The following is a 22,604-nucleotide window of genomic DNA, read 5'->3' as shown; positions in this document are numbered from 1 at the left end:
TCAATTAAGGGTGCGATTATCTGCTTTGACAAACCTTCGATTCATAGTTATTAGATAAGGAGATGCATCCCAAAACCAGCATTCAATTATGCTGGAACAATTCACTAATAAAAAATAAACTTGCTGAAAAGTGACATTTAAGGGGTTGCACAGATTTTAACCACTTTAATGTAGGTCAAAGTTAAATATTAGCAAGTATTTTTATTTATTTTATGTGTCATATGACAGTAAAAAAAAAGCAGTCAGTTAATTTAATAATTAAACTAATTAATTAATTAATAATTAAACTAATTAATTAATTAATAATTATCTTATTAATTAAAAGGTTTCACTGATTTATACTATTATAAGTAGGTCAAAGTTTAATATTTTTTAAACTAACATTTAAAAGCATTTAACACATTATTTAATGTGCAAAGTAACCGGGAAAAAACAAAGCTGATGAGTTATATGAGTTATGTATATGCACACATTTAAACAAGAGATTTAAAGGGACAGTTCACCCCAAAAAAATAAAACTCACCACTCAATCTCCCTCATGTGGTTCAAACTTGTTATGAGTTTTTTTTGTTTTTTTTCACTGACCATGAAAGATATTTTGAAAAATGCTGGATACCGGTAGCATTTGTGTTCAGTCAAAAAAAAAAAAAAAAAAAATATATATATATATATATATATATATATATATATATATATATATATATATATATATATATATATATATATATATATATATATATATATATATATATAGGTTTTAAAAATATATAATTTAACATCATTAAACAAGTGTGGAGATCATAAAATCATATCCATTACAGATGTGCGAGACAAAACGTAAACACTTGTGAAAATCGAGAACACAGAAGGGTAAAACAAGGGTAAACACTGGCGGTGTTTTGACAAGAGGGAGGAACCTGATGCAGTGTTTGGGTTTTAACTGATATGACCAGCTTATAGGAGCTTTTTTTTTTTTCAACAGAACAGCTAAATGGCAAGCCAAAAGCATTCCCAATAAGGCTTTGCTGAGTTTATCACTAAATATATATTAGAAAAATATGAGAGAATACTGTATTAATTCTGAAAAACACTAGAGACTTTTAATTGACTGGTTTATTTGATTTAGTTTATATCCAAGACTCATGACAGTAGCTTTCTATTTAGCATAAATTTAACCCTATAGTGGTATATTTTTTATAGCCTTTTATAAATAACATCCTCTTTTTAAAAACATAATACATAAATTAAAAGAATAAAAAATTATATATAGAGTGATCAGTTATATTACAAATAAATATTTAAATAATATTACTAGTTATAATAAATCAAAGTAAAAGTAAATCATAACAACAAGCACAATAATAAACAGGCAAAATAAAAAGCTTAATAATAATAATAATAATATTAATAATCATCAGCATATTATTATGATTAATAATAGGAATATTATAATTTATTATTATTGGTATTATAATAATAATAATAATAATAATAATATTGTCATTATTAATATTAATAATAACAATATTAATAATAACGATAATAATAATCAGCATATTATTATTATTATTAATAATAATAATAATAATAATAATAATAATAACAATGTCATCATCTTATTATTATTATTGTTATTATTATTATTATTGATGAAAATATTATTATTATTATTATTATTATCATTATCATTATTATTATTGATGATGATGATGATGATGATGATGATGATGATGATGATGATGATGATGATAATTTGAATAACAACTATAATTATATAGTTCATATCTCATTGTTTACACTTTTTTAATCTAGAGTAATACACCTAATGCAAAGGCTAGTATGAATACTCCGTAATTAACCAAATTATTGGTACCCAGCTACAAGATCTGTTGTGGTGTTTGAGTTGGAGAAGAGCATGAGATGCACGTTTACACCGGCTGTCTGAAAACATGCTTTATTTCTGCAGCTCCACTAAGTGACATCACAGCAGCAGAAAGGAGCATCTCTAATGTGCTCCACACACTGCTTCAGCTCTAATGCCTTCTAGCTGGGATCTGTTTAGAGAATCGGCTTCTAAGAAAGGAAGAAAGCATTTACACAAAGACCAAGAGAAGCTAGACAAATACAGAGTCCAGCGACACCACATGCCACTTCTGAAGGACTGAAAAACCAGCCAGAATCACAAGACTTGTTTCGATTCACTGAACTCATGCTCACTACACACTACAGTATAGTTCACCAAAAAGTAATCTCACGGCACTTGCTCCATATCATTTAGATGGATAGATTTGTACAAACGTCTCTTCCTCCCAAAGCTGCTGGTGGCTTTTACACAGGACTGTATATTTTACAAAACAAAACTGAAGACATTATACAGTTGGGTAGCACAATATATTTCCACAAATATCATTAATGCAATAATAGTATATGCAATATATGTGCCACAGACATGTGTGATGAATGACACTTATTTTATGCACTGGTGGTTTATCCATATCTTTAACCCCGCCTCCTCAGTAATTGCTGTTTTGCTATTGGCTGGAGTGACCCAAAGGTGAAGCCAGAGCTGAAAATAAACACTAATGACAACAGTCCATCAGAGCCGGGGTATCTGCTGAGGTTTTCACTCATTCATAGTGCTTTACAGACTAAGGGCTATATTTTGACGGTCCATGTGCAGGGCGCAAAACGCAGGGCGCAAACGCTTTCAGGGCGTGTCAGAATGCATTTTTGCTAATTTAAGGACGGGAAAATCCGCTTTGTGCCGTGGCGCATGGTCTAAAAGGGTTGAGTTTATTTTCTTAATGAGTTATAGGTGTGTTTTGAGAATAAACCAATCAGAGTCTGATCTCCCATTCCCTTTAAGAGCCAGCTGCGTCACGCCAAGAGCACATTCACTATTTACAGGACGCAAAGTAAGTCTAAGTGGAAAAAATGAGCATTTCACTAGCAAACAGTTCACAGTTAACAGAAAACAGTTAAACAGAGCATCTACTGCGCGAGAATGAGAGATAATGGATCTACTTTCACTTTCGCTCTTGGATAGGGAAACCTTTACACACAGACATCAATTAGTCCATAAATAATTAATTTAGTTTGTTAAGCGCAAATATTCGCTTCAAAACTATTTCTAAATTCAGCTCTAATTTCCAGCAAACCAATAAATGAACAATAATAACGAAGTGTGCTCAAAAACCTGAGTTATATCCCAATACACCTGCTGCCCCATATGCTCTGAAACCTGACAGGTGGGCAAATCTAAGCTTGTTTTTAATAAAACAAATATAAATATGAAGATAATAAATAATACTGCTAATAGTAATAACATTATACAAAAGCAAATTGTTATGAATGAACTGAAAAAGCCTCCCGAGATGAAGACAAAGCAGTGGTTTTTCATTTTTATGTAGGCTAGAAAATAATGTTTTGTACTATTTTAATCTTTTATATTTATATCCTATATCTATTCTTATTATATCCTATATATATCCTTAATATTTAATTTTTTTCATATGTAAAGATATTTGTCTATTGCTCTCTTGTGTGTATTAAGCAGTGTGTAAGCGAGGCACAACTCTGCGCCGGAGTTTAGACCGGGTTAGTTTTGGTCTAATGAAAAATCTATTATAGTTTCTCAAAACAGCAACGCACCAGCCGTGCGCCTCAGAACGCCTTCCTTTTTAGACCAGAACGCCTATGTGCGCACATATGAGTGCTAATGTATTTGATATTTAAACAGCGTAGAGCAACGCCTCAAAACCACTCTTGCGCCAAGCTGAAACTACAAAAAGACTATTGCGCCACACTGCGCCGGGTGTATGATAGGGCCCAAAATGTTCTTGAGTTTTTTTGTCTTAATTAGAATTATTTCAATCTGAAAGTGATCTTACGTTAATTTTACTCGATGGTTTAATAAAATATAAACTAGAAATACAAAAAACTGAAATTGTCAGTCTGAATGCAATGATGGGATGTTTGCATACCTCCATGCACCAATCCATGGGGTCTGGCTAAAGCATATCTGGCTTTATATTGGCACCATGACATTAATTAAATCGTCATTCGCCCAATCACTTCAGCCAATTATTCATTCATTCATTCATTCATTCATTTTCCTTTGGCTTAGTCTCTTTATTCATCAGGGGTCGCCACAGCGGAATGTACCGCCAACTATTCCAGCATATGTTTTAAGCAGCGGATGTCCTTCCAGCTGCAACCCAGTACTGAGAAACACCCACACACCCACCCACACACACACCACAACCAATTTAGTTCATCAGTTCCCCTATAGCACATGTGTTTGGACTTTGGGAAACCCGGAGCACCCAGAGGAAACCCACGAGAACATGCAAACTCCACACAGAAATGCCAAATGGCCCAGCCGGGACTCAAACCATGGACCGTCTTGCTGTGAGGCCACAGTGCTAACCACTGAGCCACCGTGTCACCCTGTTCAGCCAATTATATCAGGCAAAAGTTTAAGTGCACCTTTAAATCAGCACCCCCTGGTCAGAGAGCATCAATGTGGACAGCCATGCTGAATTAATAAACAAACACAGAGGTCCGGCATGGAGAAACAAGCAGCAAAAAGACACAAACCAGCCCACGCTAGCGCTCAGACTGGCAGCCATTACTACCCTCCACTATCTCAGACCATTTACAACACAAGTCTCATTCGCCACGGTAAAAATACACTGATATATGCAGCATGATTTGTGAACAATGGCTGATTGTGGAGCGAGCGGTGCCCTCGGTGACGTGTTTTTCAGCCTGGCACTGCCCGCTTCACACTGCGCCACACCATCTGCTCAGGTACCACTGGATCCTTCACTCGCCTTCCTACAGTTTCTGCTCTGCTGTGGAAAAACACATCTATTTTAATCCATCCTCCTGCTGCTTCAGCGAGAGAGAGAGAGAGAGACACCGCTTGCTCCATAACAAGATATTCATTAATATTATGGTATGTTTTTTGTTCGGTTTGTTCCTAGTTTTCCGCAGTTTATTTGTCATACACCTCACTTTCCCTTCAGTTTCATGCACTGTCAAAAAAGTTTTGTGCAAATGACACTGTATGGGGCTGTGAGTGTGAGTGCATGCGTCTTTTATGCTGACGAAACAAACCGGACAGCAAGATGACCGGCCACTCACCAGGCATCTGAAACATTGACCAATTCCAGGATCTGGCTGGTTGATGCATCTCTACAACACAAAAATATCTTCAAAGGGGTGGTCCAATACCATATCATATGTTAAACTTTAGTTTAATCTGTTAACATTATCTGTTAACATCTCTGAATGGAAGACGCTCAAAGTTCAAAGCAATAAGAGACATTGGCATTTAAGCCTGGTTTATACTCGACGCGTCCGCTTGTTGGCTTGAGTGCGCGCGGCGAATGTGGCGTCATCGTGGAGTTTGCGGAGGTTTGCTTTGGGTGCGCGCGGCATGATTTCGGCTGGCGATGTGTCGGGCATTTTTTGAGACTCGAGCGAAGAGTGCGCGCGGCGCCACAACTGATTTGAGTTGAATATGAAACACTTTGAAGAGATTTTATCTGAAACAGTACGACTGAACACACATCCCATGACTCGTGATCAGAGAGATAATCAGATAATCAATAAGTCTTGCCTAGAAATTGCAACAGCCGTGGGAAAGGAGAGTTTTTGTTAAAAGGTTCGGAAAAACCTGAAAAATAAATTTATTAAAACCAAAAGAGGCCATGGCAAAATGTACACAATTATGTTTTTCCAGCAGTCATAGGTTTTGCACTGATGTGTTTTATATTAAAACAGTTTAATAGTTACAAAACTATAAAGAAGTCTCACAATTATTTTTGATAACGGGAAAGAAACACAATATACTGATGGACTGTTTCTCTGGGCTTTATTGTTGATGATGGTCAGGAATGTTTGACCATCACTGCCTTTTTAGCATAAGAATAGGACAGAAACTAGCCAGACAGTGATGTGTGAATTGTGGAGCGGGCTAAATCTAAAAACACCTGTATTTTTTAGTAAGTGTTCCTTTTTTGCTTCTATTTTTGCAATAATAAATCATTTATTTGTAGAGCAACTCATGTTCTGTTGTCATTAATATTTTAATAAATTATAATAGGTTAACTGTCCGAGATATAAACAAAAGCAAGTGATGACCAGGGCCAGACGGAATCCGCGGACATTTCTTGCCATTTCTGCAGAGAATTTTGATAAAAATCTGTGGATTTCTGCGGAATTATTTTGGGAGTATCCAGCGGAGTATCATAACTAAAACCTTAATATATGAAATAAAAAGTAAAAAATTATTGAATAAAAACTGAATAAATTCAGATTTACACATTTACTCAAGTAAATAAACAAAATTAATAATGGGCTAAAAATCTGCAGAAATCTGCGGAATTCTGCGCGCGCAGATTCTGTGTGGGCCTAGTGATGACCAATAATTATTTGCTAGAAATAACAACAGCAGTGGGAAAGGAGGAAAGTTTATGTTAAAAAGTTTGGAAAAACCTGAGGGATGTTTGTTTATGCCAAAAGAGGCCATGGCAAAAGTGGAGACCCAGGTACACAATTACTGAATATGTTTTATTTATTTTTGGATCGGGCTAAATCAAAAAAAAAAAAAAAAAAACATCAGTATTTTTTTAGCAAGTGTACTTTTTTGCTTTTATTCTTGCAATAATAAAAATATATTTGTAGATTAACTCATGTTTTCTTGTGATTAATATTGCAATAAACTTTAAATGGTAAAACTGTCCCAGATATGAACAAAAGCAAGTGATGCATCAAAGTTTGATAAAAAAAAAATCTTGAAAGGTTATAAAAATGCTTATAATCATTATAGTAATGTATTAAAAACAATACAAAATAATTAGTTTTAAGTATTGAATGATATTAATGATATGACGTATTTCCGGAAAGTTCCTACTTCTCTGTTTATCCGTCTGATTTTACGGTGGGTTTCCTTTGACCACCCCCTGTCGTTTTAAAGAATATCACAACGGCGAACGCAGCGAGTATAAAAGCCTCGTCCTTTTCGCGCAGTCAGCGTAGGTGCGCGATGTGGCGCCAGGCGCGAGTATGTTTCGCCTTTTACAGAGTTAGCTTAGCAAAGACTACAGCAAAGTTTGGGCGACTAATAAAAAGTCATAAACCCTTTGATTTACACCCCAGGAAGCGTGCAGTGTAGGGGTGTGGCCACAGAGGTGCTGTAATGTTAGTAGCACAGAAAGTTTTCAATAAAATTTGAATCATTTTTATTGAGTGGCTTATTACTGTAGGTGGGCATAGATATTTTTAAATCTAGATTAATCTCACTGTAATCTTGGAATTATTCTAGATTAAAGGGCCATGAAACCCCCCGTTTCAGCAGGATGTTTTCACACCTCTTTGGAAAAAGTCAGGAAAGTGGGTGTGTCTAGCTCTGCTCGGGTGGGAGTGTCGGGGGAGGGAAAATGGAAAGGGTTTGAATAAAAATGGGAGTTGCCATTTGGGCACGCACTGCAGATTGAGGAAAAACAAACACATAGACGCAGGTGAGAAAGACAATGTGTTTAATGACGGTGAAATGTTTCATACCGCACGTCACATAAGAGAAAAAACCTCTGCATTTCTCGGGAACTCAGGTGCACTCTGTATTTTTATTTATTTATTTTTTATTTTTTTAAATCGCCTGATAAGAGTCTCGCATTACCGTAGCATGTTAACGCCGATAACAGCCCACCACTACTTACTACACATTTTGAGTATTGAGCAGACAAACATGCAGGAGAATACAATAAAACCAGAAACGCAAATTACAAACTCCAAACAGGACGGTGTTGACTTCTGAAGCAGAACGTGCATGTTTGAGGCCAGTGAAGCCCATGCTACTGTACGCATCACGAACAGACGGAGAGCAGATCTCACATTAGGACTGCTCATGAGATGAAAGCAGTGAACCTGATGACTTTGAAGCCAATTACACAGTGAGCTGCTCTCCATAGGCTGCTATTGATTTTTCCCTTCCTCTGCCTCAGTCTGTCCTCTAACACACACACACACAGGGAAATTACACACAATTATATGGCTTTTCCCACGGTTGGTCATTAGTATTCAAGGGAGACATCAGCGATCAAGTCTACAGACAGCACTGATAAACAGACCCTCGGTCTGAAGCACATCAATGCAACACTAACTGTGATCAATCTTATATTAGTCTGTTTTCCTGGGGAATCTCCTCATTGTCAAACACTTAACGCTCTCCAGATAAAACAGCAGGAACATGCATGTAATGCTGCGGTTAAACAGGCATGCAATCTGGACTAGTGTTGTCAAAATACTGATGAATATAGTCCATGAACACAGAATCGGAAATATTTAAAATAATATCATCTTGTTTTGGGTAGTATTGATACAGGCTTTGCTCTTCTATCCAGCAGGAAGATTAATAATTAATAATAAAATTAAGATTTTAATACTTTTGTTGTACTTTAATAATTACATGGGAGAGAAAATCCTGGGGGAAAAGGAAAAATAACTTGGTGATTAATAAAAGTAAAGTCGATAAAGCAGAGTCTTATCTAGGCATGGCTGGTATATGATTCTGTCAGTATGATTTCCTTGGATAAAAAACACAGTATCATGTTATTGTGATTACCGCTGTACAATATGCTATTTTAAAATGTCTTTTTAAAAGTAAAATAGGGCTGCAACTAAGGATTATTTTATTAATCGATTAATCTGTCCATTTTATTTTTTATTTTTCGATTAATCGATGAATAGGATTCCAAAAAGCATTAATTTCCAATCATTTATTCAAAAACGCTTATCCCTGAGCTGTTATAATAATAATAATAATAATAATAATAATAATAATAAATAGTAGAAAATTAAAAGTATAGAAAATAAAAATAAGTATTTTATATTATAAGTTTTGTCCTGTTTTCAATTCAATTATCTAAATATTTTTAAATGAAGATATATACTAGACACATGAAACAGCATAGGAAATTATGTCTTGTTTTCTGGGGGAAAAAATAATAAAACACCTACAAATTAAGTGATTGTTTGCTTAAAACAAGATAAATTATTTGTAAAGTGTGTAAGAAAAATAATCCTAATGAGATTTCATCTCAAACAGAAGTTTAACCAGTCCACATATACATGTAAAGGCTGATTTATACTTCTTCCTACGTGTTGACGCATTGCCCTACGCCGTGGCACCTCTCAAAAAATTGAACTTCATGTAGCGCAGCTCTGTGATTGGTTGGCTTGATTGTGCTGACAAATATGACAAATCCTGTGAAGGAGCTCCGGATGGAAAGTTTTGTTTTGTGTTTACCTCATGGTTAAAGTTGTTGCATCTCCGCCGGTTCCTGCCTCAAAATGAGCGAGTTTGAGCCACTTGTACATTCAGGAAGTGTTCAGGAAAAACAAAACACCAGAGAAGAAACACAACACAGAGGAACATTAACACCTCACTGCCAACTAGTGTTTCGGAAGAGTTACTGCAGAACAACAGAGACAGCGCAGAAGTATAAATGCACAGCTGTGGGTCACGTTGATCACTTGATGCAGAAGTATAAACCAGGATTAAATGATGGTGATTTATAACGTGTGATAGGTGTCGTCATGTTTACTTGCGGCCGCACGTTTGCCTCATACATAAAGAGCAGAATGCACTGGATTCAGCACGTAAATTCATCAGTTACTCCTCAAATACATCCAAGTAGGTGGCTGGTGAACTTAGAGCATACCTGTCAACTCTCCCGTTTTTCCCGGGATTCTCCTGTATTTTACTGTTCTATCCCGCTATCATCCCGTTAAGGTATTTTCCCGTATTTCTCTCGTATTTTCAGTCTTTCTCTGAACAGCCGAGCCTCCCTGTACGCAACCCATACCGCCTAACCACCAGGGGTCGCCCCTTGCTCTAAAACGTGAGTCTTCTGTGCTTTGGCTTTGTTTAGGAATGAAAACACTTATAAATAAATATTAAAAATGGCATGATTTCATTTCCTTTACATGGAATCCTTTACAGATGCATTTGCCCATCCTATACAATCCTCAAAACAGTCATATAATGGTGCGTGACTGTCAGCTGACGCGCTCCATAGTGATAAACAGACGCTGTTTCCCAAACGGATTCTGTACACGCGATTTGAAGAAGAGAAAGTCTGGCTTTTGAGTGCACGTTTAAACAGACATACACACATATTTAATAATAACAACATATAAGGATGTTGATCTTGGCGGGTTCACAACTAATTTCGTCTTAAATGAGCATAAAAAGTTAAAAGTCTTTAATGCTTTCTTTATAACGTTAGATGTGTGCATTTTTGAAGTGACAACTCTCTTATATAATGTAATAAAAAAATCTTAATAAATAAGAGATTCAATCGTTGCTCTTTAATCAGAAAGTGTGAGTTATACAGTGGAGAAACGGCTAATGAGATTTGATAGCTTGATTCTGTTTCATTATAATAGCTATTGATTTTAATAAGCTGAACTGTTTGCTAATGTATTTGCTGCTAATCTGTATATTTATTTTTCTTTTGTTAATTATAATTTTAAACATATTACTGACAATGTAACTGTTTATTTACAATGAAACAGCTCCAAGTGAATATTTTTAGTAATTTGGGCATTTATCTTTTTTTTTTTTTTTTTTTTGGGGGGGGGGGGGGGGGGTCCCTTATTATGGTGAGTATATCCCTTATTTTCACATCCCAATGTTGACCGGTGTGACTTAGAGAGGAGTAGATTTAACTTTATAGTTACTTTCACTGTGTGTAATGTGTAACTAAAACGAGTAAAACACATCAGCAAATTATATTTGAATGTATTGTTAGACTCGCTCCTTGTGTGTTTTGCAAACTCTAAATGTGTTTTACTAGTATGTGTGTGTGTTCTAAAACATAAATTAAGCATTAGGTGGTTAAAACGCTGCATAGTTGTGATAATATGACACGTCTTGTCTTAGAAATGTGTTGACAAAAATCTTCCTGTTGAATAGAAAATGGGGGAATAAATAAATAAGAGGGCTAATAATTCCTGCTTCAACTGTAAATAAAGCATGCATATACTGTAGGAACAGTATTACAGAATATTTTAGCAGTTTTAATACCTTGACTTTTCTAATCCGCAGTAAACCTTGAAAGTGTCCCATGCCGAGTGCTCTCAGAGTTATTAGTGCATCTAACAGCGGCAGATCTGCAGATTCACAGCAGTGTGGATCAGATGTGTCACATGAGCAGATGGCCGTGAATGACGCCGGGTTCACAGTAAGTGTGAAGATGGCGTGACTGAACCTGAAAACACTCAACCACACCTACAACACACCAGCAATGAGCCAGAACCGGCCAGATCAACAAGCTGACAGACACAAAACACCTCCACCTTTAACACACACACACACACACACGCACGCACGCACGCACGCACGCACGCACGCACGCACGCACACGCACGCACACGCACGCACACGCACGCACACGCGTACACGCACGCACACGCACGCACGCACGCACACGCACATGCACGGGAAGGCATGGGACAATAACTAGTCTTAAGGTTTACCGCGGTTTGGAAAAGTCGCTGAAGTGTTCTAACACAGTTCTTGCAGTATATGTAATGTTTGAACATGTTTTTTATTTATTTTATTTTGTTTTTTATTATTTTATTTTGTTTTTTAGGGCAGCAGTATCTCCAGCAGAAATGGACCCTCCACATCAAAAGGTACAGGTCAGCCCACGATTCAGAAAACCTCTGAAAGACAAATCGTCACTTTAGAATTGTCAGGTTCTTGCTGCGTTCTGAATGATTTTGAGATATTGAGTTTTTGCATTCCATATAGCAAACAGTACATGCGTAACAGTTCTGTTTCATACATTAACATGACAGAGAGCCTAAAGGTACTTTAAATGTAAGTGATCAAAGTTCTCTTACATTTGCAAATTGGAGTAAATAAACCAGGGTAAATGCAGATAGAAGCTTCTCATTCTGACAAGTCATTTTCTGCTTTGAATTATAAGGTTCTGTCTGGCAGATCATTCATTAAATCATTATTTTTCAAAAAATACATAAGTTGGTGTGGTAACATGTTGATGCTTGAGAAAATGACATTTTTGCTTTCTATAACATGTATTTAATGAATTAGGATGAATATTTTAACTTGTTCAAATTTAACATACAAGGCTAAGTTAAATATTTTATCCAGTGCAGATGTTCATTTTATGTAATTGATATGGTCATAATTATTAAACTTTATGCTTTAAATAAATTATTAAAGAGCCCATATTATGGTTTTTTGAAAATTCCCCTCCATGTAGTGTGTAACACAGCTCTAAGTGAAGTGAAGTATCCAGCTAAGGCTTAAATCTGTAAGAATACAGTGTTTAAAACTGTTGATTCATCTATAAAAGAGTCGACTCATAGTGCTTCAAACGAGTCGCCTTGATACCGACTCATTAGGTGTTTCGCCATGACGTACGAACGAAACAAAGTTTTTCACGTGCACGCGCAAACCCGGGAGATTTCAAACCTGAGGCCCCGCCCTCTGACGCAGTAACCCAGACACACACACACACACACACACACACCCACAAACACACGCACACCCACAAACACACGCACACAAACATGCCGGTCGATTGAAGTCACACTGCAGATGGATATATTGAGTCTCTACCCAAAGATGAAACATCAGCATTATAACCAAGCAGTTGGAAACTTCTGGAAGCTACATGCTACAAAGAATACTTCATCTGAGTTTGTTAAAGGAAGGATCAGTAAAGAGTAACTGATGGACGTCAGGATGGGTTTCTTCCTACATTTCTCAAGTGTAAGTACGTGCGGTTAAAGTTGTTGCCTCGTTTACTCTAGCTTGCAAATGTATTTAGTTGTGATTTGTTACTTGTAACCGCGTGTACTGTATCAGGTTAACTGGATATATTATCTTATCGCGTGCAAAGTCACGTTAAAAACGCGACGCGTGCTGTTTGTTTATGGAGCTCCGTGCTAGAGTTCTGCTCCCGCGATTTATTCGGAAATTTATTCCCGCGCCGCAGAAATCTGGCGCGGGGAGAGAGAGAGAGAGAGAGAGAGAGAGAGAGCGAGAGAGAGAGCGAACGAACGAACGAGCTCTGTGTACTTTGTGCTGTGTGTGTACAGACAGCTTGGCTGTCTGGACTGTATACTGGGTGATATTTGGTTGTGTTCTCCGCTCTAGCGGGACCGGGCGCGGCGGGCAGAAAACGGAGCGGGTTCTCAGGCTAAAACCTGGCGGGTGCGGGCTGAAGCGGGAGCGTTGTCATCCGGAGGTGTGTGTGTGTTTTTGTGTGTGTGTGGTATGGCGAGTACACGACTGTCTCCTTCGTTCGGTTATCCGTGGCACTATCCACTCGCCATAGTGTGGCAGCTAAAGTCCACGCCTACACTATCGAGCGTGTATGAACTGTGATTACTTTTTAAATTGCTGATTAGCTATTGGCCATTTCCCTCTCTGACTGAAGGCAGTCGACCAATCGCGACAGACTGTCATCGGTCCAATCAGCGCAGATTAGCTCCGCGCTAAGGAGGGGTTTGGGAACAAATGAATCACTGGACGATTCATACAGGAGTCGCTGGGATAATTAGATAAAAATAAATGCAGATTATAAGACCATGAAAGTGTTTTTTGACCTTGCATGCATATTAGACTGTTGTTGGAGACCCTTACAACCAAGATATGACCTTATTTCATGTATAATATGGGCTCTTTAAATTATATTTATTGAATTTTATGCTCTATTTATTGAATTACATGCCCCATGAATTAAATTAAGCATTTGCTGTTCAAGGCCTAATACCAAATTTAAAGACTTTAAAAGAAAACAGACTATGAGCAAATGAGTTTAATAAGTCTTTCACTGACTATTTATACACAAATAAAAATATTTCACATTTAATATATACGTTTTTTTTATATATTATGTTTCTATTTAAACAGTGTAAAATGTAACATTTAATCTCAATGTCAAAAAATGCTTATAAATCATCACATTTACACACATCTCAATTTGTGTGGTGCGGCATTATTTAGCCGACTCTGATTTTGTATTGTTTTTGGGTTTTTTTCTGGTGTTTCCCGCTGTCAATGGAGCAGTCAGGCAAAATGACAAAGAAAGCTGATCCTGATTGGTCCTTGTGCGTGCATTAAAAATGCTGATTGGCTCACAGAAAGAACCTTATAGAGCCAAGCTAGAGTTCAACTTTTTATTTAAAAAGCAAAAACGGTTTATCAGCAAAGTCTTAAAATATAAAACAACTTTCAAAACACATCACATGATGTAAATAAGATGTCACTTAAGAAGAATATGTCAATAACTCAATTTTGACAAAAATGTCAGGAAGAACCTTATAACTCTAAGGTGACGACATCTCTTCTGAAGCAACATCCAGCATGCTGTAGAGCCGACCAGCGCAGAGACTTTACTTTATATGCACAGAAAAGAAAGATCTCCAAAGATGTCTTTCATAAAGAAATCTGTGTTTCTGAAACTAAAGAAGACAGCAGAAGGCAAGGATTTATTTTTATTATTGTTTATGATCCAAATTATTTGTTGTGTAAAAAGTGTGTTTTTTTAGCCAGACATTTAAAGAAAAGAATATTTTAGAGCAGTAATCACAATACAGTGAAACTGTGATATTTTTAATGAAGGTTATCAAACTGTCACAATCTTATACCAGCCCATGCTTATAACTTTGAATTCTTAGGGTGCACTCACACTTTGCCATCCGAATCGTGCCCAGGCGCATCTCCTGGTTCGTTTGAGTGCTCTGAATCAGGCTCAGGTGCAGTTCAGTTGGCCGGCCCTGGCCCGGTTGGAAGAGGTATGCCAGAGCACGGTTCACTTGGGCTTTGGCACAGTATGCTTGTAGTGTAAGTGCAAAGTGAGCCTGAGCCCGAAACTGAAGACAAGACATGACTTTAAGGGACTGTTTGATATGGATTAATTAATCATTCTTACTGTTTAATGAACGCAAACTGTGGTAGATTATTCAAGACAATAACCCCTCACTGCACCACAGCTGCACCTTCAGCAAACCTCCTCATTCCTGCAGCATGAGGACTTTATGATTGTTTATGAGTGTCAAAAGTGCTGGACCTGTTCAGCGAAATATTAGACCGTGTGTCACTGCATATCACACCACTAAAAACGATATAACCAAAGTAATCTCCAGTGTGCTGAGCGAGAGGCTTCTCTTCTGTTAAACTGAACAGTCACATCATCGATGATGTAAGCGCGCCTGGTTAGGGCGGTATAGATGCAGTGTGAGTGCAGGCCGAGGGCGAGAGGGGAGTTCAGGCCGAGGGCTTCAGCACAGTTCAAGGCAACTTTACCAAGTGAGAGTACACCCTTCTGTATGGCAATTTGTGACTTATATAGAGTTATACCAGCCCATGCCTAGTCTTTTGAGGAAGTTTACACAACATTTTTAGCCAAAAACAGAAAACTTTATGAAAATGTGTTATTTATTTATTTATTTTTTGTTTGTTTTGAAGAGTGAAAATGTATATACTTGAAAATGGGTTTAAAAATGAGTGTTTTTGAAAACGCTGTCATCAGGCACGTGCACACATAGGGCTCAACCTGCACAGTGCACATGCCCTTTTTAGTCTTGGATAGAAAGTCCCCTTCCAAAATGATCTGAAGTGTAATATATTATATGTAATAGGGTTGTAACGGTATGAATTTTTCACGGTATGATAATCGTCTAAAACAATACCACGGTTTGACGGTTTCGCGGTATACGGTATGTTACAAATGTTACAAAATAATAGAACAGTGAAGCAAATTTGACTTTTTCCAAATAATATATTTTCAGTTACTATAAACAACACCACTTACAATGAACAAATAAAAATAAAAAAATAATAAATAATGTGTCAAAGTCCAAATAAAGTCCAAATAAACATGGTGCAAATGCTCAGTAAAAAATAGATATAAATATTTACTATACTATAAATAGTTACATAACGAAACTAGATTCAATATGGAACATCCTTAGGTTTTATGTGCCAGCATGGATATGGTTGTCTATCGATATGGATTTGGATATGGTTGTCTGCAATGCAGATAAACAGCTGCATCTTCATTTGCGTCTTTTGAAAACAGCAAGAGCAGCAGTTCGTCTTTGCTGTGTCACTGTTTTGTCATGTTTCTGTGCTGCTGTGCATGCAAAAGTACTTAGTATGAGAATTATTTCATGCAAAACTTTTTTTTTGCGTTTTATTTAGCCGCGCATAAATGTATGCCTTTCTCTCATTCTGTGTTGTTCAAAAAGCTCAGTGTTGGTCCACAAACAAAAGCGAAACCTATGCTTATTGGTTGTGATATAGCGAGTTTAAACCAATCTGGGCATGGAGGAGGGACAATGCATCAATGTATCATGTCTGATTTGTCCGGAGACACAGTGACGAGCGTTTCTTTGTCAAATCAGCGTTGTCAAATGTTGATGACGTAACCACACTGATTCCGGAGCCTCTGAAAGTCCGCGAATGTTATGTGATACAGTACCGGAAAGCTGAGATTCTCTTCTTTATGTCAATCTTTGAATTGTATGAATCGGATCAGCGGATCAAAAGTTATTAAACATTTAAGACTTATTAAACTTATTTTTAGCCGCGGGCGGCTGTCTCGGTCTTTAAGAAGACAGAAAACCGTTAAAGGTTAAAACCGTTGATATGCAATTGTTCATGGTATGATAATCGTGCACGTTCAAATCGTGGTAAACCGTCATACCGGTATATTGTTACAACCCTAATATGTAATAACTTATTTTTTGTCTGTCTTAGTACACAATAAAAAATACAGAAGAGTCAATCTTTAAATGGCAAAATTAAAACTACTTATTTCCAAGCAAGATGCTAATGGTCTAATCCATTTCAATAATGTATGCTAAGCTAAGCTAAAAATGCTTGGACCAGACACGGAGATTAGAAAAAAATCTTTAAATTGTAAGATTTAACTGTGTAAAATGAGCTCATTTAATAAAAGCGGTGTGTTTCTTGAAAGAATTATGCTGACTGTTGAGAGTATAAAGGGTCTGGATTGTGCAGCATGTTGTAAATGAGACTCAACTGAGCTCCAGACGGCACCATTTTCAGACGATTGAGCTAAATGAGAGCGCACTAATTTGTGTCACAGCTCGATAACAAGATAACAAAAGGCTAAATATTTATTTTCGGGGAACATGTTGACTCAGCGCTCGGACATCTTGCGGCTGTGAGTCACGAGCAATATGTCCAGCGACTCAGTTTTGAATGACGCGTGGAGCAGCTGACGGATTGTGAAGAACTAATTCATCTTATTAATATTCACGAGGGCAGGGACATATTTTAACACATTTTCTGAATCAATTATGGAGGAGGATCTGAACTAAAATGCTGTTTACTTGGCTAAACGTGTCCTCAAATGAGGGACTGTGTTTGTGAGCTTGAACTACGTGCAATTATATAGGCTATTATTTTTATTTTTGAGCAAATAACAAACTACTCTGATCATTTTAATATGTAGTATTACATTTACCCATGTACTAATTTAAATGCATAAATGTTTACATGGAAATTACTTGACTAAAATAACTGTGATCCAAATATGTTGATAATTAAGCACTATAATAAACTGTTTAAAACGTACCCTCAAAATGCATTCAATTAATCAAAATAAATGAATAAAATTATACTAAATAAACTCAAATGTGTGATTTTGTTCTGAATAACCACCCTGAATCTTAATAATAGAGACTGTACATGAAGGATACAGAATGAGGAGGGAAAATGGTAAAATAGCAGTGTGTGTGTGTGTGTGTGTGTGTGTGTGTGTGTGTGTGTGTGTGTGTGTGTGTTATTTATAGACAGATAGTTTACTGAGGAGAGCGCCATTGTGCGGCTCCATTTCTCTGCTTTTCTTCCCATCTCTGCTGAGGATTCACTCGCTCTTTCTTTCTCTCCTCACTGACACTTCGTTCTGGCACACAGTGTTCAAAAATAACCCGTGTGTGTGTTTGCGCGAAGCTCAGGTGGAAAAACACACACAGAACACACCATATGATGAATATTCACAATAAACTCACTGCTATTCTGATGCACACCTATAAATATATATATATATATATATATATATATATATATATATATATATATATATATATATATAATAATAATAATAATAATAATAATAATAATAATAAAAATCAAGCAACATTATACATATTCCAAAGCTCGGTGCGCTTTAATTAGACAAAACGAGCAGTTTTTAATATGACAACAGAAAAAAATGCATATAAAAACATGCATAACGGTGTAAAACTAGTACATGCAGAAGATGCACATACTGTTCAAATCAGAAGTTATCTATAAATAATAAAGCTAATATTTGAAGTGTAAACGTTAACCATTATGCTGCGTTCACACCGGATGAAGCATCAAGCATGAGTCATTTACATGTTAAGTCAATGCAAAGACAAGAATAGACATCCGGCGGAGCGATACACGCGAATGAGCCAGCGAATGAGGCAATCTGAACTTCAGTGGACATTTGCGCCACAATAGCTAATTAGGAGCTTTCTCTTGTAAGGGTGTGATTATAATGTAGCGCCTGTTGTAGGTGTCCGGAGGGGAAATCCTCATGCTGACAACAGTTCATCAAACTAGAGCTCGCTCTGAAGCACCGCTGAAAGCCTCCATCATCATCCAGGTGCAGATTCTAGAGGAGTTGATGAACTCTGGTGCACCTCTGAAAGGATCTAGCGGACTCAGACATGGCGCCGAACCAATATACGTGTTTTTCAGCCTTACATAAACACAGATACTTTTAGGCACTAATATGTAGAGGTGTGAACCTCACATGGTTCGGCTACGATTTTTATGCCATCGATTCGGTTCAATTCGATATCTCTGTGCATTGACGATGCTTTCCATACACCGTTTTATATTTGGGGGGGCTAAAACAAGCTGTCTGTATAGACACACAGCACCAAGCAAGCCACATACAGCATCACGCTATCTCTCATTCACACACACACACACACACACACACGCACAAGTGCACACGCGCACATGCGCACACAAACACACACACACACAGACACACACGCGCACACACAAACACAAACAAACACACAAACACACACACACAAACACACACACAAACACACACACAAACACACACAAACAAGCGACACACAGAATCACGCTTTCTCATTCACACACACAAGAGCGATACTGTTAGATTGCCCGCTCCCGTTCAAATTACACCAGTCACCGACCGCTCCCGCACTTTATTCAGAAATTTATTCTCGCACCACAAGAAATGCAAGACATGCAGACCTCTATCCAGAAGTATCAGCCTGATCTCAATAGAAATCGTAAGTATTTACGTTTGTCAGTTTAGTGGCTATTTCATACGAATTTGTTCCAGTTCAGTCGTACGAAAATATACGATTTAAAAAAAGGAGGCGTGGCACCTAACCCCACCCCTAACCCCAACCGTCTTTGGGTGATGAGCAAATCGTACTAAATTGTACAAATTAGATCGTATGAATTAGCCACTAAATCAAAGTTACGAATTGCGTTGGAAGTATCGCTGTAACAGCCAAGAGGAGATAACAATTCATGCCAGCAGGTCGAGAGAGAGAGAGAGAGAGAGAGAGAGAGAGAGAGAGAGAGAGAGAGAGAGAGAGAGAGAGAGAGAGAGAGAGAGAGAAGAGAGAGAGAGAGAGAGAGAGAGAGAGAGAGAGAGAGAGAGAGGGAGGGAAAAAGAGTTAAATTTTATTCTCTCATTCGCAGTGAAATATGGGCTTCTGCTGTAAGTGAAAGCCTGTCCAGCAAACACACACACCGTGACATTGTGCACAGTATATGCATTAAGAAGTTAGAGCGCTACTCTACGCTCGCCTCCCTCGCCATAGTAAGCTACAGCGACATAGCGCATATAAGATAAATGACATCAGTACACAATAACCGGTTATGATTATTACTGAACCGATACCGAATTGTCCGCATCTGCATAGCAGTGCACTGAAGAAACACCCTTGAGGTATTGATATGGACTTTTTAGGTATAAATTTGTACCTTTTGAAGTGACACCCCAGTACCTTTATTTCTGAGAGTGTGTGTTATAATAAGTAAGCAGTTAAATATAGCAGCAGCAGCACATTCAACAGGTGAGCTTTTCTATATAGCGTATATCTTATTCTGTAATATGCAGGTATAACGATGAGCTCAGTCATCAACAGCAAAAGAATGAAAACCAGCTAACAGAATGACCACGTACATAAATTAAACAACAGGAGGGAAAAAAGGCACTAATTTCATGATTTTACCACAAAATCTTTGTTTGTTACTAATTGTAAACCACATCTTGCTCTCTCTGCCACACACACACACACGCACGCTGACACACTCTTGCATGCTCACAGAAATGTGTTGTCAATGCTTTCAATAAAATGGTCTTGCAATTTCAACAAATTCAGCAATTCAAAAACTAAATCATTTCTCAGTGAGGTAAAAGCAGCACTCTTCTTAAAGCAGATGACCATACAGTTTTGCTATTAATAGAGAGACGCACTGCTGCCAAAAGCATTTTAGATGCATTTTCAATTATTTAACAGCTTGTCAATTATTCCTTATGTAAACTCTGCATGCAACCAGACAAAAAAAGCTAAATAAGCCAAAGCACGTCAAGCACTTAACATATTTATCATTATTATTATTATATTTGAATAGAATAATTTGAACACAATTATATATAAATCAATTAATCTTTATATTTACAGCAGGGCTGTATTGGGAGCATTCGTGCAACTGAATATAATGGTTGTAGTGCGACCTGTTTTTTTTGTTTTTTGTTTTTCTAAAAACGTGGTAAAATCGCTCTTCCCTGCCGCTATATTGGTTCATATTAGCTGTCAATCACTCAAGACTTTCTGCTGTCAGATGACAGGGAGGGAGCTTTTGTGACCGCGGGGAAAGCAAACGGCTGAAGAGTGAAAAGTACACTGAATCTCGATGCGTTGCATGCACAGTGTTCAGCCAAACAATCTCACGGCAATTCATAACTTTTTCATACGTTTCCACATGAGATCAGGCTGCAACAGCGCAAATATCCGCTAAAACACCATCGCAAAAGAAGCTCACCTTTACTGAGTTTTAACTGATGCAGCTTATAACAGAGAACAGTATTGCGCCGGTGGTCATCGGGAGAATCCTGCTCTGCCCCCCTCATATTGGGTCGGTTGACTCGCATGCTTTTCCGCAAACACAGAAAAATGTAATTCAGCGCGTAACAAGGCTGAGCATTAAAACGACAAGAACCGAAACCAAAACATTTATAAGTGAGACTTTACTTCATTTCTTTTGTCCGTTCTTTCTTGAGGTGTTTATTATTTTTCTGTTTAATTACTGATGACTGCTTTGCAGCTTTTAGCATTGAATTGAATTATTTATTATATTATTTCGTTTGTTTTGTAGCAGAACTATTATTTATTAAATTGACGTGCATAAAAAAACAATAGTACAAAATAAATATTTCTTACTACAATATTTCATTTGTGTTTGATGCAAACCATCAATTTATTTTTCATAAAGTAACAGCAGGACTTTATATAGCAGATAACTTACATTAAAGCACATTCAAGGCAGCATGATGATGAGAAATATTATTCATTATTAGTAGTATTGTCATCATCGTCATCATTAATATTTTATAATTATTCAACATTCATTTTGGAATTATTGCACAAATATCGGTCATCACAGAATTAGTTAGATACTGTAGATGTTTCTGGGTTTTGTTAGTCCCAATTGATGTTGTTTTCCAATACAATAAATCCCTTAATATACAACTTGTCAAATACATCATTCATTTTGGCGGGTGCTCCTAAATTTATTCTGGGGCTCCTAAATATTTCAGATTGGAAGCACCGGTGCTACCAAGTAAGAAAGCTAATTTCGAGCCCTGATACAGTGTAAAATCATATGCAGTATTAATGGGTAACACTTTACAATAAGGTTGTATAAGTTGTTGCATTTACGAACATGAATGAGTGAACAACACATCACAGTAAATACAGTTGTTCATAATTAGCTCTGTTAACTCGGTGCATTAATATTAATTTGGATGTTATTGTTTAACTGATTAATAAACACTGTAGAAGTATTGCTCATTATTAGTTCATGTTAGTAAACACAATAAAACCTTAATATAAAGTGTGAGCCAGTAATGTTCTGAGCTTTTATAATCTTTCCAAGCAGATGCATGAAAAACACAAGCACACACTGACCAGTGAAACATTGCATTTACATTGGGTTTACTCATTTTTTTTAAGGTTACTGGATGCAAACAATTTATATGGGTTGAATTTAAAGAAGCCACCTTAAATGTGGTAATGCTCTACTTAATTAGTTTGCTTAAATTCATTCCGTCTACATCATTTGTAACCAGTTAGCCTTAAAGAAATGGAGTAAATCCACTGAATGATTTTTTTTCAGTGTGTAACAGTGGTCGTCCTCCGCTCTGATCATCAATGACGCCTCGCTGCTGTAGCGAATCGCCCCCGGTGTGGGTGACGAAAACGCAAGGACAGAG

The 22,604-nt window shown here is 37.1% G+C and overlaps 1 protein-coding gene across 16 annotated transcripts in view; it reads right to left on the bottom strand.

The window, feature by feature from the left end:
- Window positions 1-22,604, bottom strand: part of r3hdm2 (R3H domain containing 2) — a 130,620-nt gene that overhangs the window by 81,708 nt on the left and 26,308 nt on the right. The gene's annotated exons all lie outside the window — the stretch shown is intronic.

Source organism: Danio rerio, chromosome 6, assembly GCF_049306965.1.
Source record: "Danio rerio strain Tuebingen ecotype United States chromosome 6, GRCz12tu, whole genome shotgun sequence".
Taxonomy (NCBI): domain Eukaryota; kingdom Metazoa; phylum Chordata; class Actinopteri; order Cypriniformes; family Danionidae; genus Danio; species Danio rerio.
This window is presented reverse-complemented; position numbering and strand designations above follow the sequence as displayed.